This window comes from Uranotaenia lowii, chromosome 2, assembly GCF_029784155.1.
Source record: "Uranotaenia lowii strain MFRU-FL chromosome 2, ASM2978415v1, whole genome shotgun sequence".
Classification (NCBI taxonomy): Eukaryota; Metazoa; Arthropoda; class Insecta; order Diptera; family Culicidae; genus Uranotaenia; species Uranotaenia lowii.
Window position 1 is genome coordinate 126,739 of NC_073692.1, and position 15,784 is coordinate 142,522.

Below are 15,784 nucleotides of genomic sequence, written 5' to 3' on the forward strand. Positions count from 1 at the left end.
GGAAATCTTAAATGAACTACGCGAGTACCAAGATTTACTGGGAGTTAAATATATTTGGCCTGGTAGGGGTGGTGCCATTCTTATTAAACAAACAGACATTTCTAAACCTGAGATTATAAAAACAAAACTAGATTTGAGTCGTTTCATGAGCAAACACGTTATTCAACAGGGAAAGAGCAGTTCCACACTTCCAAAAGAAACTCCGTCACCAAAACGTAAAAGGAACAATGCTGATTCAGGATCAAGTAAATAAAATTCAAAAATAAAATTGTAAGTGTTTAACCTTAGTATAAAGATAATTTAATGGATAGTTTAATTAATAAATACAATGAAAATATAGATGAATTTAATTTAAGTACTTGTGCTAATGATTTGGGTAATTTAAGAATTTTGCAGTGGAATATTTGCAGTATGAATAGTTTATGTAAATTTGATTCTGTGCTACAAACTATTCATCAATTAAATAATTGTATTGATGTTATTGTCATTTGTGAAACTTGGCTCGTCAAAGATAATTGTAATATTTATAACATTCCAGGATACACCTCAATATTTTCATGTCGTGATCAACCATATGGAGGCTTAGTGATGTATATTAAAACGAATTTGAAATTTAAAGAAATTGAAAACAAAGTTGTTGAGGGTTTTCACAGAATAAGTGTTGAAATATGTCTGAGTGGTCAAATTTTCAGTGTTCATGGTATTTATAGACCACCAGCGTTCTCGTTTAACCTGTTTTGTGATGAAATTGAATCCTTATTAGCATCTGTTCCTGTTAACCATTCGAGTCTTATTGTTGGTGACTTTAATATCCCCGTGAATTTAGTTAATTTAAACACTGTGATGAAATATAAGTCAATTTTAGAATCTTTCGGTTATGCTTGCACAAATACTTTTCCAACAAGACCAAAAACAAAAAATATCCTTGACCACGTTATTTCGAAGCAGATTGACATCGACCGACTTAAAAACGATACTATTTTTACAGATGTAAGTGACCATTTACAAATTGTTACATCCCTAAAATTGTTATGTGATAAGAGGGAAACAATTCTGAAGAAAGAAATTATTGATCATTCCAAACTTAACGATTTGTTTCGAAATTATTTAAATAATATTCAACTACCAGAAAATGTTAATGATGGCCTACAGCACATTACAACAACTTACAACCGTTTTCTCTCAATGTCTACTAAAACACTCAATAAAAAGGTAAAACTAAAAGGCAATTATTGTCCATGGATATCTCTAGACCTTTGGACACTGATTAGAATCAAAAATAACCATTTGAAACGTTGTAAACGACATCCCGATAATGTCCAACTCAAAGAAATGTTGAATCATATAAACAAAAAGTTAAACTTTAAAAAACAAGAATGCAAAAAACAATATTACGAGCGATTGTTAAACAACACTCTTTCTGATGAAGAAGGCTTAACAACAAACAATTCTGAGATTTGTGAAAAATTTAACAAACATTTTTCTACGATTGGGAAAAAACTAGCTAATGAAATCCCATCTGATCCCGGCAGTGATCCTTTGTCGCATATTAATAGTGTACAAAATACAATATTTTTACGTCCAGCTAGTGTCAACGAGGTTCGACTAGTAATTCTATCTCTTAAAAATAAAAAGAGTCGTGGACCTGATGGATTTCCTGTAGATGCGTTAAAAAATAACAACGAAATTTTCTCTGGTATACTCATGCAATATTTTAATCACATGTTAGAGACAGGAGTTTATCCGGATTGTCTTAAAGTTGCAAAAGTTATTCCCATTTTTAAGGCAGGTGATCCACATGACGTAAATAACTACCGTCCAATTTCAACCTTAAGTGTTTTTAGTAAAGTTTTTGAAAAACTTCTAATGAATAGAATTGAAAATTTTTTAAATCAGGAAAATATACTGTACAAATTGCAGTACGGTTTCAGACCTGGATCGAGTACGCTAATTGCTATCACAGAGTTAGTTGATTCTATTATTTCAAAAATTGATTCAAAGAATATCGTTGGTGCTTTGTTCTTGGATCTTAAAAAAGCCTTTGACACACTAAACCACGACATATTATTGTCCAAATTGAATAAATACGGAATAAGAGGTGCTGCTAACAACATCCTTCGCAGTTATTTATCGGAAAGGAAACAATTCGTAGCGATCGAAAATACTAGAAGCGATTTGAGAAACATTGATATTGGTGTACCCCAAGGAAGCAACATTGGTCCGTTACTTTTTCTTTTGTATGTAAACGATCTTTGTAATTTACCACTGAAAGGCACAGCTCGATTATTTGCTGATGATACAGCTATTTTTTATTCAGCTGCATCAACGAATGTTATAACTCAACAAATTGAAAATGATTTGAAGTTACTATCAAAATATTTTAAATGCAACTTGCTTTCTCTAAACTATACAAAAACCAAATATATGTTGTTTCGTTCTTCACATAAAAAAATACTGTCAAATAATGACCCAATTATGGATGGAATTGTTATTGAGAGAGTTCATTACTTCAAGTACCTAGGAATTTTTTTGGATGAAACACTTTCCTGGAGTTGTCACACAGAGAACCTAGTAAAAAAAATTTCTCCTCTTTGCGGTGTTTTGTGGAAATTAAGAAACTTAGTACCCCAACATGTTCTTTTAAAGTTTTACTATGCATTTATTCAGTCTCATCTAAACTATCTTATTTTGATATGGGGAAGAGCCTCCTTGTCACATCTTCAAAAACTTCAGACCCTACAGAATAGATGTTTGAAAAACATCTTCAGACTACCCCTGCTTTTTCCTACCCAACAGCTATACTCTCTGGGAACGCACAACATTCTTCCAATAACCGAACTCTGTAATTTGCAAACCGTTATATATGTTCATGATAATATACACTCGAGTAGCAATAACCAAAACCTTAATTTTACTACGGGATTAAGAACCCACAATACCCGTCAAAATAATTACTTGCAACGATGCCGATCCATGACATCTTTAGGGCAAAAAAGAATTTCTTTTATAGGACCTACAATATACAACGCTTTACCTACTGAAATAAAGACCATCAACAACCGTTCCATGTTTAACCCTCCAAAGCCGTTCGGGTCAATATGACCCGAAGCGCACATTTCAAACATCTTAATCATCATTCCAATATACTGATGAACAGGTAGTTTTGACAGACCAAGTATGTTCTATGAAAATAATGATTAAATTAACGCCAAAAAACTAAAATTTGAGTTTTTAAAATCGGTTCATTGAGAAACGAAATACAGCTAAGCAAAGCAAAAACTGGATGTCGTTTTTTTAAAGTAAGACTTTTTTCTACCGGAAGATCTGTCATAGCGGTAAAAACTTTCATTGGACCCCAACATATTTATACATTGTCGGATAGATGGATTCTTGACAATTTCAAACATCAATGAAATAATTAAATACAGAAAAGCTGTCAGAAGTTATGAGTATTTTAAAAATAAAATTGATTTTTCGGACTTTTAACTTTCTGAACCAGTTTCTGAAATCCTGGTAATACATATCGACTTTATTTTGAAATGTTGAGTAATTAGAATAAATTACCTACACAATGAATATAATATCATCAAAATCGGTTAACATTTACAGCCAGGAGAACGAAATCAAATTACAACGCATATTTCCAGGAAACGGATATTTAGCGAACGGCTTTGGAAGGTTAAAGTCAAAGTAGTACAGTTATTAAAAGAAAAATTGAATCGTTAAAAAAGTCGATCAACAACCAGTTTTTTTAAATCAAATTTTGTTTGTTTTTGTAGCATCGTAGTTTTCTTTTGTCGTACTTTTAACTATTAATAAGTAAACTTAAGTAAATGTAGCATAATATTTGATTAGTTAACATTATTAAAAAAAAAAGAAATGGATCTCTTTAAAGGAAATTTTCTTCCATTGAGATCCTTATCGTAATATTGTTTAATTATAGCATACATTTCCTCGCAGTAAATAATAAACTTTTGTGTTCTCAGCATGATTAAAATTTTGTTCGCGTTGAAATTTCTTTGTTTTTGCTGCCAGACGTGCTGAGAACAGTAGCGTCCATTACCAGGGGGCTCAATTGAGCCTCTTGGTGTGGGGGAGTGTGGTGGGCCGCTACAAAAAACAAAAAAAAAAAAAACCCGATAGGCCCATTTAGGAAACCTTTCCCGTATTAGTAAGACACTCTTTTAGGTCAAGTAGCAACCTCTAGCTACTGCACTCCAAAAAAAGTCCAGTCAGAACCAGGAATAAGCTCACCAATAAGATCACCAACTATGGGAACCGTATATAGGGGAACATGCCCTATTATGCGCCACCTAAGCGAATCGCTGATTTTCTATGTTTTCCACGTACAAATTGTGTTAAAAATGGGTGTAATCGTTAAAGAAAAGTGTTTTCTACAAATGCTCATGATTTTTTATTACTCGAATTGCTATAGTTGCTTCAAAAACTTGTTTTTTCAAAACCATATTCAAAGCCACAGAACAAAACTGTGTTGCAAATACGCGCCGCTGTGTATTCAATATGCGCCTAGGAGCCGAACCCACCCGAAAGCAGCCGAAGACCAAAAACACACCAATACTTACAGATACTTTGACTGAAAAGAAAACTAAAATGGACTAATCAAAATTAAAAAAAAAATGGAAAAGTAGATTTTTTAGGCTGAATTAACGCTCAAAATATGGTTTTAGACTTTTTGTTCATTTTAATGAAAATTGGCCTTTTTGAAAAATTAATGTTATTTTCAGCCTACTACGATTGGCGCGTTATAGCGAGCGCATGGGCCGTGATAAAACATACCCATAAAAAGCATACCTTTGCGAGTTCATTATGATTTTTTAGCATAAAATCATAGTTTAGATTTTCCTCTATCGATGTGTCAGAAAATATTGTCTTATTCGTTTTTCTCTGCTTGGTGACACCTTATTGAAAGTGTTTTAAAATTTAGATCGAAATGAAGAAAAACCTAAATTGTGAAATTATCACGACACAGGGACATTTTAAGGAGAAATTCATACTTGCCATGGCGTATCACAGCATTTAAAACAAATTGGTAATATTTTGCAGGCTTAAAATTTTTCAGAATCTTCAAAACAAGGGTGGCGCGTATTAGCCACATGGGGCGTTATATGAACTTTTCCCCTACGTCTGCGAATCCATATTCAAGTATCCAAGGATGGGTTGTGTTAGTAGGTGAAAGGTAGAGATCAGAATCCATTTTGGTAAATGGTGCGATCATGAGTTTCCTACACCTCCTATGCTCCTAGACATTTCCTAAGGAAACTCCAATTTCTATGAGGCATTTGTAAAGGTCCAATAAAAATGGATCGAGTAAAATATTGAAGGCAAATAAATACCCTAGAAATTTCTTCCATAATAAACTAGCTCGTTTTCCTAACCGTGATTCCTGTTGAAACAAAGAGTTTGCGAAAGGGCTTTAACGGTTGAAGAATGAAAGCAACTTAAAATGACACAAAGTGCTCCAAATTGTTTTTTTTATGAATATTGCCTTTTTGAAAACTCTTTGATTCTTTGCTCTCCTTTGCCTCACATTTTAGCAGTCTTTCTCATCAATAGAAGTAAATCATGGGAAATGTTTGGTATAAAATTCCAAAATGTTTAACATATTCTCTTAAGTTTTTTATCAGTCAAACAAATGTTTCTAATAATAATTTAATTTTAATTTAATTTAATTCAATAATAATTTAATTAAGTTTATTAATGACATATTTAATCAGGAATAATAAAAACATGATAAAGAAAATCAATTTCAGTGTATCTTTAGATCTGCTGTTTATAATCACATCTCAATTTGCTACCAACAGAAATTAATGAAAACTTTTATTTTATTCTTCTGTTGCACTCCCACGGTTTCCTAGTCAATCGTCTAGATTAGTTAAGAAGTAGGAAACGCTGACAAGATGAGACTTTTATTTCCAAGCATTATCTATTTTCTTGAAATGTTAAATAACCCTTTTGAACAGATTTTTCAAGGAAAAGAAATATTTGAATGAAGAATGACTGATTTTATGATAACTTTCCTATAATAAACAAAAAGGTATAAACCATTAAAAAAAATTTACTGCACACTAATATTGACAAAATTTTTCATGAAAAAAATTCCTAATTTTCAAAACTTCCAATGTAATCCAAATTTCAATTTTTAAAAGTTTCTTTCATTCTTTTCATAAATATAAATAGTGAAAATTTTCAATTGCTATTTTCAAAAGAAAAATAAATAGTTATAATATTTTGAATTTTTTCAAATCTGTATTTCCAGAATAATCTTCAGAAAAATCTAGATTGAATTGGAAATTTTCAGTACACTAATTGACAAATTTTTGATTTCTGAAATTTGTAATGCTTCAAAATTCTGAATTTACAAGGAACGTACAAATGTTTAATAATGTTCCAGTTTTGAAATTTTTAGGTAAATTATACAAGTTTTCAAAATTCCAAATTATTTCATAGTTCACAAAAATTAAAAGTTTCATCTTTTATATTCTTTACTATCAACATCTTTAAAAATTCAATTTTCAAAATATATTCAAGTATCTAACACTTCCAAATTTTCATAGTTCCCCAAACCTGAAATGACCCAGTTTCAGTTTTATATTTTTTTAAATATTCCTTATCCAAATTAGAATTCGAAAATTTTTATTCTAGTAAATTTTTAAAATAAAGATTTCAACAAATTACCAAATTTTATTATTCCTGATATTACAAAAAAAAAATTTATCTTCTGTTTAAAACCGCATGTTCGTATTCAATTAAGTTAAAAATGTCAAACGAAAATATTAACAGAAATAATACATTGCGATGCTCAACCAATGGTTGGTTATTTAAAATCTTTCTATTTCACTGTTTTCCCGAATAAAATCGTTATTTAAATAAATCGCGAAACTAGAAAATCTATAAACGAATTAGGTTATGCTCAGCAATTATAACACATGAAAAGTCATCAGTGTAAATTATTGATATAACGAGTTAAGCAAATTGAGAAAATACTGGTCATTTGTTATATAAATGAACAAAATAAATATAAACTTTATCTCACTTTTTGTCCATCGTCATGAATGTATAAGCTTAGCATTTTCAAACTTTCGAATATGTTTAACTTAAGGTTGCCAGAATTTTTCCAGCACGTATCCAGCCCGGACAAACCGGGCAATATTTATATAAAAACCTGTCGAAATCCGGGCATGCGATTCCAATTTGACGATCATAAATCCGAGCAATATCCGGGCAAATTTTCTGAAAACTCAAAAATTCCTCAACAAAAATCAAGAAAAAAATTTTTGAAAAAACTTGTTTCATCAAAACTTATTAATAGGTTTTTAACCATATTTTAGGCTTCAAAAAAACCTTTTATGATTATTTTTAAAAATTTGCTTTAAAAATTTCGCTTTGGAGGTGTTTGTAGCTAATTTTTTGTTTGATTTGCCAAATAAAGTGAATAAATCCGAGCGAAATCCTGGCATTTTTCAATGTAATCCGGGCAACCGGGCCGGGCCGAACTGTTCTCAAATTTAGTATTAGATATCCGGACAAACCCGGATAAAACTAGGCAATCTGGCAACCTTAGTTTAACTGTACCAGCTTTTCCACACATGATACATTCTATGCTCGCACTTTACAACAAGATCTGCACTATCGATCACCAAAAATGTTTTTTTACTCCCTCCCGTGGACCGTGGCTAAATATCTCAAGTGTAAAACGATGCAATATGTCACTTTTTTTAACATATCTGACACTGAGTAAATTTAAATATTCTCAACAAAACACCTGAAAAATGAATATTAGTGTACAGTTCACAATTACAATTGCGCAGTTCACAGCAAACAACTGTGATTATATAGCCATTTGTTATGCGGAATAAAATAAAATGAACCCTTAGAAACTTTTTTTTAAACAGTTTTGTCCAACATCCTGAGCGTTCAGATGTTGCTTTTTACACGCTAACTTTTGGTTACCCCTTAACGAATACTTTTGACCCGTTATTCGATAAGACTGGGAGAACTCCTTTTTAAGGATAAAGCCGCTTTACCCTTTAAGGGGTACTCAGCTTGATAACGCTTGTAGCGGATGAAAATTACCCCTTATTTGAAACGCATGTATGAAAATAACCCCTTATTTTAAACGCTTTCGTATGGCAGAAATATTTGTATTCGATTATGGAAAATTCGTTTGCTGGGAAATGAATGAAAACCAAATGTTAATTCACTTTGTTTATTAAAATGGCCAGTAATTTTGCGTTTTAAAAACATTTCTTGGAACAATCTTGGAATCAACCGTTTTTTTTTTCAATCAAAAATGATTGGAATCTTTCTTTACCTCGCGTCGATATTTTTTTTCAGCATCCTATTAGGGGCTAGTATTATCAGAAGAAACCTGGAATAGTACCAAAGATTAAGATTTCACATTGAAAACAAAAAAAACTTAAGTAATTACCATCAAATTCCACCGCCATTCGTGGTTTCAAGTAGAATTTACTTGTTTTTTGACCTTGTCGTTGATGTGCTGAAGAAATAATATGGTAGAATGTTATTTCTGAAAGATTTTACATTTTACTTTAATTTTCAATAAAATGCTTACCACAATCACTGCATATTTTATTCACCGGACAAATAAAATAACGCTTTGAATGTAACAACATCTAAAACTACCCCTTTTGAAGGGAATCGAGCCTTTCGAAATAAGGGGTAATATTGATCCGATAAAATGACCCGTTATTTGACAGATCGCGGAGGTTCTCAATAACGGGTCATTTTTACGCCTTTAAGGGGTAGCCAAAAGTTAGCGTGTGGCTTTCACACAAACATTCACCAGTCATGTTTTGCTCCTACCTAAAAACAAGGTTTACCGACAGTGCTATTGGCTGCAGCAACAAACTATCAAAAACCGTAATAAGATGGACCCTTCCCTCAACTGAAAGAGTTTTTACTTACAAAACCTATCCTTTTCCTAAGTAGTTACTTAAATTTTTTGTATGAAAAGAATACCTATCTTAGCGTTTTTCTTCTTCATGCGCTTTCATTTTTCGAGACAAGTCAACTCCTCAACTCACTATCATTCTACTGCTTATGCAGAAAAAACGCGAGTTGTTTGCACGAAGCATGGCCAACTCCTCAATAGTAAATAAAATGATTTGATGTAATTTTCTTTCCTGAGAAAGTAGTTCATGATTCTCAACATTTTCGAAAATTTCAACCGTTCAAGTGGAGTGTTAATTAGGCTTCTCTTTAACCATTTAAAGGAAAATCAGCGAGTTTCGCTCGAAGTGTTTGAGCAACAAAAGTTTTGTAAAAAACGTTTCTAAGGCGGTTAAGACGGACACCTCAAGGTCGGGTAAAATGTACACATAAGTTTCTCCAGGTATTTCAAGTTTTTCATCGGTTTGATCCGTTATATGTCTTCAAAATATCTTGGAAGAGCAATTGTTGATCGGAAAGCACTCAGTATCTCAAATAGGCCATAAAATTGTAAAAACTGGATCTCCGGTGAAGACAGCGCCTATAAAATACAGAATTCGGAATTTGGACTCGACCAGTTGGTTTCATTTTTTTTTAAACAATCTCAAATACTTAACTCACAAAAGTATGCACTTTTACAGCAATTTTTCCAGTAAAGTGTACCTTCTCTACGCAGTGTCCGTTTCACCCGATCATTTTTGAAAAGTGCATTATGCAAGGAAATGAAGGAAATTTACTAATTTGAATAGTCGATGCTATAGCAAAAAACCTAAATTGCCCATCTGCTTAAAAACTGCGATTAGGGTGTCCGTCTTACCAGACTTTCCCCTACCTAATAAATGGCACCTAGATGTGGCCAAGATTGATTTTTTTCCGCTCGAAAACATTTTTTTGAATTTCAACAAATGTAACTACTTAAAAGAAGATGTATCAAGCGCCTTTTAATATTTAAAAAGACAACAACAAAAAAACCGATGACAATAAACAGACGCATAAGCTGGGCGAGAACCATTATAACATACATTTTACATCATTATAAAATATATGAAGATTATAAAAACAGAGTAACAGTTTCAGATCTTGAAATCAAATTTTGAGATCAATTTTCAGATAATAATATTGAATCATCTTTGTACTGAAATATTAAACACCAGTAGCAGCTCTCTTTTCGAAGCGATTGATTTTAAATTATGCTGAAATTTGATTTGAAATACTGCCAATGAAATAGAATCGGATTTCAATAATTTTTACAAATTTTATTTAGTTTTGGAAGGCGTAGCAAAACACACCGGGTTGGCTAGTTTTTTTTATGAATTTTTTGACATCAGCATCACAGATAATCGTCACAAAATTTCTGGGCCAAATCACAGAACTACAAATATTGTTTTTGTGGCGAATTTAGAATTTTGGTTGGAGATTTTGATGCTCAGTACTGTTGAGAAGAAATCGGAAATCTTTCTCTCATTCTTTTCTATACAAAAATTTGAAAAAATCACTCGTATATTGTTTTATTTTCATTATTTCGGTATTTTGTGCTAACAGAACAAATCAATTTTCCGAATTAAATGACATAATTCATTTGAAAAAAAATCTGCTGAACCCCATCAACTTGTTGGTCGAAATCCGGCGAATCCAAATCAGGTGAAACATATTGTATTCGACCTCTGGTTTTCTGATATGACTTTTTCAAGAATTGTAGGATTGTCAGCAGTTTGGTTGAGAATTATTTCGCTTAATTATTTAAGTTCTTAAAAAAATTCGAACAGGTTCATAAAATAGCGAATTGTAATTAAATATACTTTTCACTCCCAAAAGTTTCTTTCATCCTCAATAACTTCTCTTTCACCCCATTTGGGGTAATTTATCCCGGTTGGCCGACCGTTGCACCACTGATCACACTGACTTGACTCTTAGAACAAAAATTCAACCATTTTCTGTCTAATTTTTTGTTGTCAGCTTATGCAGGTTCACAATACTGACGGCAGGTGGCGAACCTGAAAAATTTGACAAAAAATGCCCTGTAGGAAAAATGGTCCTGTTTAGCCCGATTTTATCGTAGAAATTGCGTGTTTTATTTTTAAAGTTGGGTGGCATTTCCTAACTGGGATAGCATTTCTTCAAATCGATCGATGCACACTCTGGAATCGACATTGCGTACTGTTGAAAAAATTATTTTTTTTTGTTTTTTTTTTTTCTGGAAAAATTATCCAGAAAACGAAATCGAGTGTCCAGTCAGTATGGTCAGTGCTTTACTCATCGAAATAATCTGAATGACTTGGTATTGACAAAAAAAAAACAGGATTACAACTTTCTGCTGAATCTACTAAAAAAAACGCCAAAATGTAGGCTTTCTCAGAAAATTAAAAATTACCGGAGCTTTCTTGCAGCCAAACTTGAACACATAGCATGCTTTGACTACAACTACATAAATGTCAAAAATTCGGGACAAAATTTATGAAAATTTTTCGTTTTACTAAACACGTTCGACGTTGAAAAATAAATTAAAAAAATGAACGAAATACTAATCTTGAAAATATTCAGGAGCATTTTTTCCCAGATCGACGCTCGGGTTGTACAGTTCTGGCTTAGCCCGGAAGGCGTAGGGAGAGCCTCTCAGATCTGCTCTCTTGAGTTTTTACGAAATTATCACATTTTCACACATAATTGCTTTTTCCACTTGACTTTCCCTGGTCCAAAACTAAATTTATTATAGAAAAAATACCATCTTTCGCGAAAATACAAATCTAAACCACTAAATACTTCAAAATTTACGGAACGACGATAAAATGCGTGCTGATCATTCCGAGTTGCCAGCGCTTTAAAAATTAGCATTCATTAAGTGAATTAACTTAAAATGGTATAATTGTTTTAATCAGTGAACTTACAATATTTAGATTAATTTTTATTTAAAGCGCTTATAATTTGAACTTTAAAGTATGTCGTATAGAGAAATGCATATATTTATTATGTTTTCCATATGTCGAATACATTAAACCAAAGTCATTAAAAATAAAACATTCTGATGTTGAATTTGAGAACATATATTATGTGTATAGCACCAAACCGAATAGCGACAGTTTTACTAGCGACACTTTTTACTAGCGAGATTCCTGTCATTCGCAGGTTTGTTATTCTTTTTTGCGGTCCAGTAGGCGATTTCAATGTAGTACACAAACATTGTTTACGTTATTTACTGCTCATTTTCCTTCGGCCACCAATCGCATTCTTTAAGTCTCCTAGGAAACTCGCGATACGTCGTTATATTTTTCAACGTCGCGACGCATGCGACTTGTCGCTAGTAGGCAAAGCTGCTATGATTATTAGCGCTCATATTTTGGTTTTCATCTGCATGCATAATATTATATTTTTTATACATTTGATATTCAAATGAATTAGTTTCCCTGTCGTTTTTCACTCCTCAAGCAGCACCCCTCACAAACATTTAATAGATCGATCTTGTAGAGATCTTTCCTCCTTATTCGATTTTTTAGGAGGGTCGATCCCAAGGATTGAAAAACTCATTCAAACGAGCGACTGAGCCTGCATCGCTCCGATTTTTGCTCATAAAAATGCCCTGGAACGCGAATGAGGTGTGAGCGAGAATCTCCTGTTCTCACGAATCAAGCCCGACCAAAACGAAAACACGACCAAGGCTCCTGATTCCTTTTTGCCTTGCTTCCTTCTCCGCACACAAAATCTAGCATCAACACGACGATTGCGTAGCAGCGAGCCGATTCATGAAACTTTTTACCAACCCGCTCATGAGCCGTGTTAGTAATGGTATTATTCTTTCCCGTGGAAAAATGTTCGTCCCTTTGCAAAGCTTGAGCTTGAACAAACACGAACAGCAACAAAGATGACGCCAAGCCGTGTTGGCTGTAAACACGCGTTGGCCAAAAAGAATGGAAAATAAGAAGAACAGTGTGCATACGGCCGGCACATCCAATCCAATTTGGTGATGTTATTATTCTTTTCAGGCAAATATGCCGAGCCAAAAGAATTGCTTTGCTTCTTGCTACTGCTGTTATTATTGCTTCCTACGAAAGAATGTGCGTCACTTTTTGAAGCTACGAGCTTGAAGGAACTTCAATAACATCAACAGCAACAGTGTGCACTTGTGTAGGCCAAGCCAATCTTTAAACGATCGGTGCCCGGACGGTAGGTATGGAAGGTTTGTCTCTGAGAAGGACAAGCCGAAAGATTCCTTTTTCTTTTTTTCTTCCTACTTTTTTCTTCTGAACTGGCGTACTTCCTTCCCTAAACATACAGCAAGCTCAGTATAAAAATTCTCATGAAGCAATTTTGAGTCTCTCGTGATCCCGTTTCTCAGACTCGCTCATGAATGTTTTTCAATACGAGCAGCATAGAAACCGCCGTCGTAGAATCGTTTTTGTTGCTGTTCGTGATTGTATTGAACACAAACGAATAGCGAGCCGGCGGCGAAGCATTTTCGTGTGCGTTTCGAGGAGTGAGCGATTTTTATAGTCCTTGGTCGATCCTGATACTTCCTGGATTCTGGATTTTCCAGAAGATCGAACAATCCTAGCCTGAACCGTCGCCTGTTCCCCATGATCCGCAAGCATGATCACCCAGTACTGTTTTGGCCGGATTTGGCATCAGTCCCGTTTTTGAATACGGATGGTTTAAAATTGTTGAATTGTTAGTTTTCAATGAGAAAATAGATATTGATTGTCATTTTGTCTGTTTTTGTTCTTGTTCGAGCTAATTTTTTATTAATCCAAATAAACATTTTTTTTCTATCAGCTCTTATTTTTATTTTTTTTTTTTTTTTGCATTCAAATATTAGGTTTCGGAAAACAGCAAAAACTCATTTAAAAAATTTGGGCACGCAAAATTGTAAAATATTTCGTTTTCTGAGATTCAAATATTAACACAGTCAAGAAATGAATTTGAAAATTGGAAACCTGAAAAATTAGAATTGAAGATTTAGCCTAGTCATATAAAATCTAAAAATGCATGACAAAGTATATACAGCAAAACTAGTTATAATGGTTTCAAAATCGTAAAACAGAGATTTTTGATTCAATATATTTTCAAATTTTAAGTCAATTCACATACATTCCAGAAGAGTTCGCAGATAAAAGAAAAATCCAACGATTCAAACTTTCAAATCAATTCACACAATGGCGAAGTTCGCATCATTCCTTAATAGAACCACTTCCATCTGTACCGTTGAGCCGTCAACACGTACGCCGGAGCATCGTATCGTTGCTGTGTACCTGCAGGAACATTTTACATTATTTATTTTTTCCTTACCTGTATTTCAATCAGCACTTTTCAGTGCTAAAATTATTTTCATTTTCTTTTATTCATATTTTCTCTTTTCTTTCCAGCATGGGGAAGTCTTCGGCCGGCTCAAGGGCCGGAAGAAAACGGATTGCTGAACCTAATCCAGGGCCATCTGCCAAAAAAGTTGAAACTTCCAATTCATTCGATGTCCTTCATAACATCGGTGATGAGGAAATATTCATATTTAATTCTGATAAGAGTACTAAGAAACCTTCTTCTTCTTCTTATACTCTTAAAAACGAAAAGATTCCACCAATAACGGTCACGATTCCTGACTTCAATGCCTTTCGAAAAGAAATCGTCACTTCCGTCAAGGATGTGAAGATTTCTTTTCAGATCGGTCGAAGGGGAACTGCTCGTATATTGGCGGAATCTTTTAATGATTTTCAAAAGGTTTTAAATTATTTGAATAATAAAAAACATCAATTTTTTACGTACGACACTAGAAGTGATCGTCCATTTAAAGTTGTACTTCGTGGTCTCACTGGCGATCAGACACCGGATGAGATCACAGCTGAATTAAATTCTTTGTTAGGTTTTTCTCCAATTCAAGTAATTCAAATGAGGAAAAGAACCAACACGAATAATATCAGTAGTGTTGGTTTTGCTCCTGAACTTTATTTGATCCATTTTAAAAAGGATCAGGTTAATAATTTGCAAATTCTTGAAAAGGCTCGTCTTATGTTTCATTGTCGAGTCAAATTCGAACATTTTCGTAAATCTTCTACCAATTTTCTTCAAAATATTACGCAATGTCGTCGTTGTCAAGCTTTTTGTCATGGCACTAAAAATTGTAGAATGAATGCCAGATGCATGTTTTGCGGCTCATTCGATCATGAAAAATCTAAATGCCTTTTTGGTGGTGATAAGCCAAAAACAGAATTTTTTAAGTGTGCAAATTGCGCAGGTAATCATTCCTCGAATTCGCTAGACTGTCCCATCAGGGTAAAAATTATTGCTTCTAGGAAAAATCCCAAAGTTTCCAGAAAAGTTTCTTCTCCTCCTTCCTCTTTTTCGTCTTCACACGTCGGGCCGGCAAACAACCTGCCTGTTCGCGGTCAGCCTCGGCCTACATTGGAATCACGGCTGGGTAATACCCGAAGTGATTTTAATGTTACCTGGGCTGATTCTGCGCCCCAGACTCGTTGTTTATCGTTCTCAGAGGTGGTTGAAAATGGGTTTCCCTCTTCAGGTTTAACTAATAAAAATGGGAAAAAACCAAGTCTCAACGTTCATGCGAAGGCTTGGGAAAATCCCCGAAATTCAAATACTTTTTCTTCTCCTTCCTCTTCTGATTCTAACAATTTTGTTGATTTGGGTGAGATTACTGAGGAAAAATTAAAATTTTTGCATCAAAATTTAATGGAAATGATGCAACTTATGTTGAAAGCAAATTCAATGTTTGAAGCTTTCCAAACTTCTTTTAATTATGCTAACAAAATTATTATGACTTTGCGATTCCCTCATGGATCCAAATAGATGTTTAAATATTATGAATTGGAAC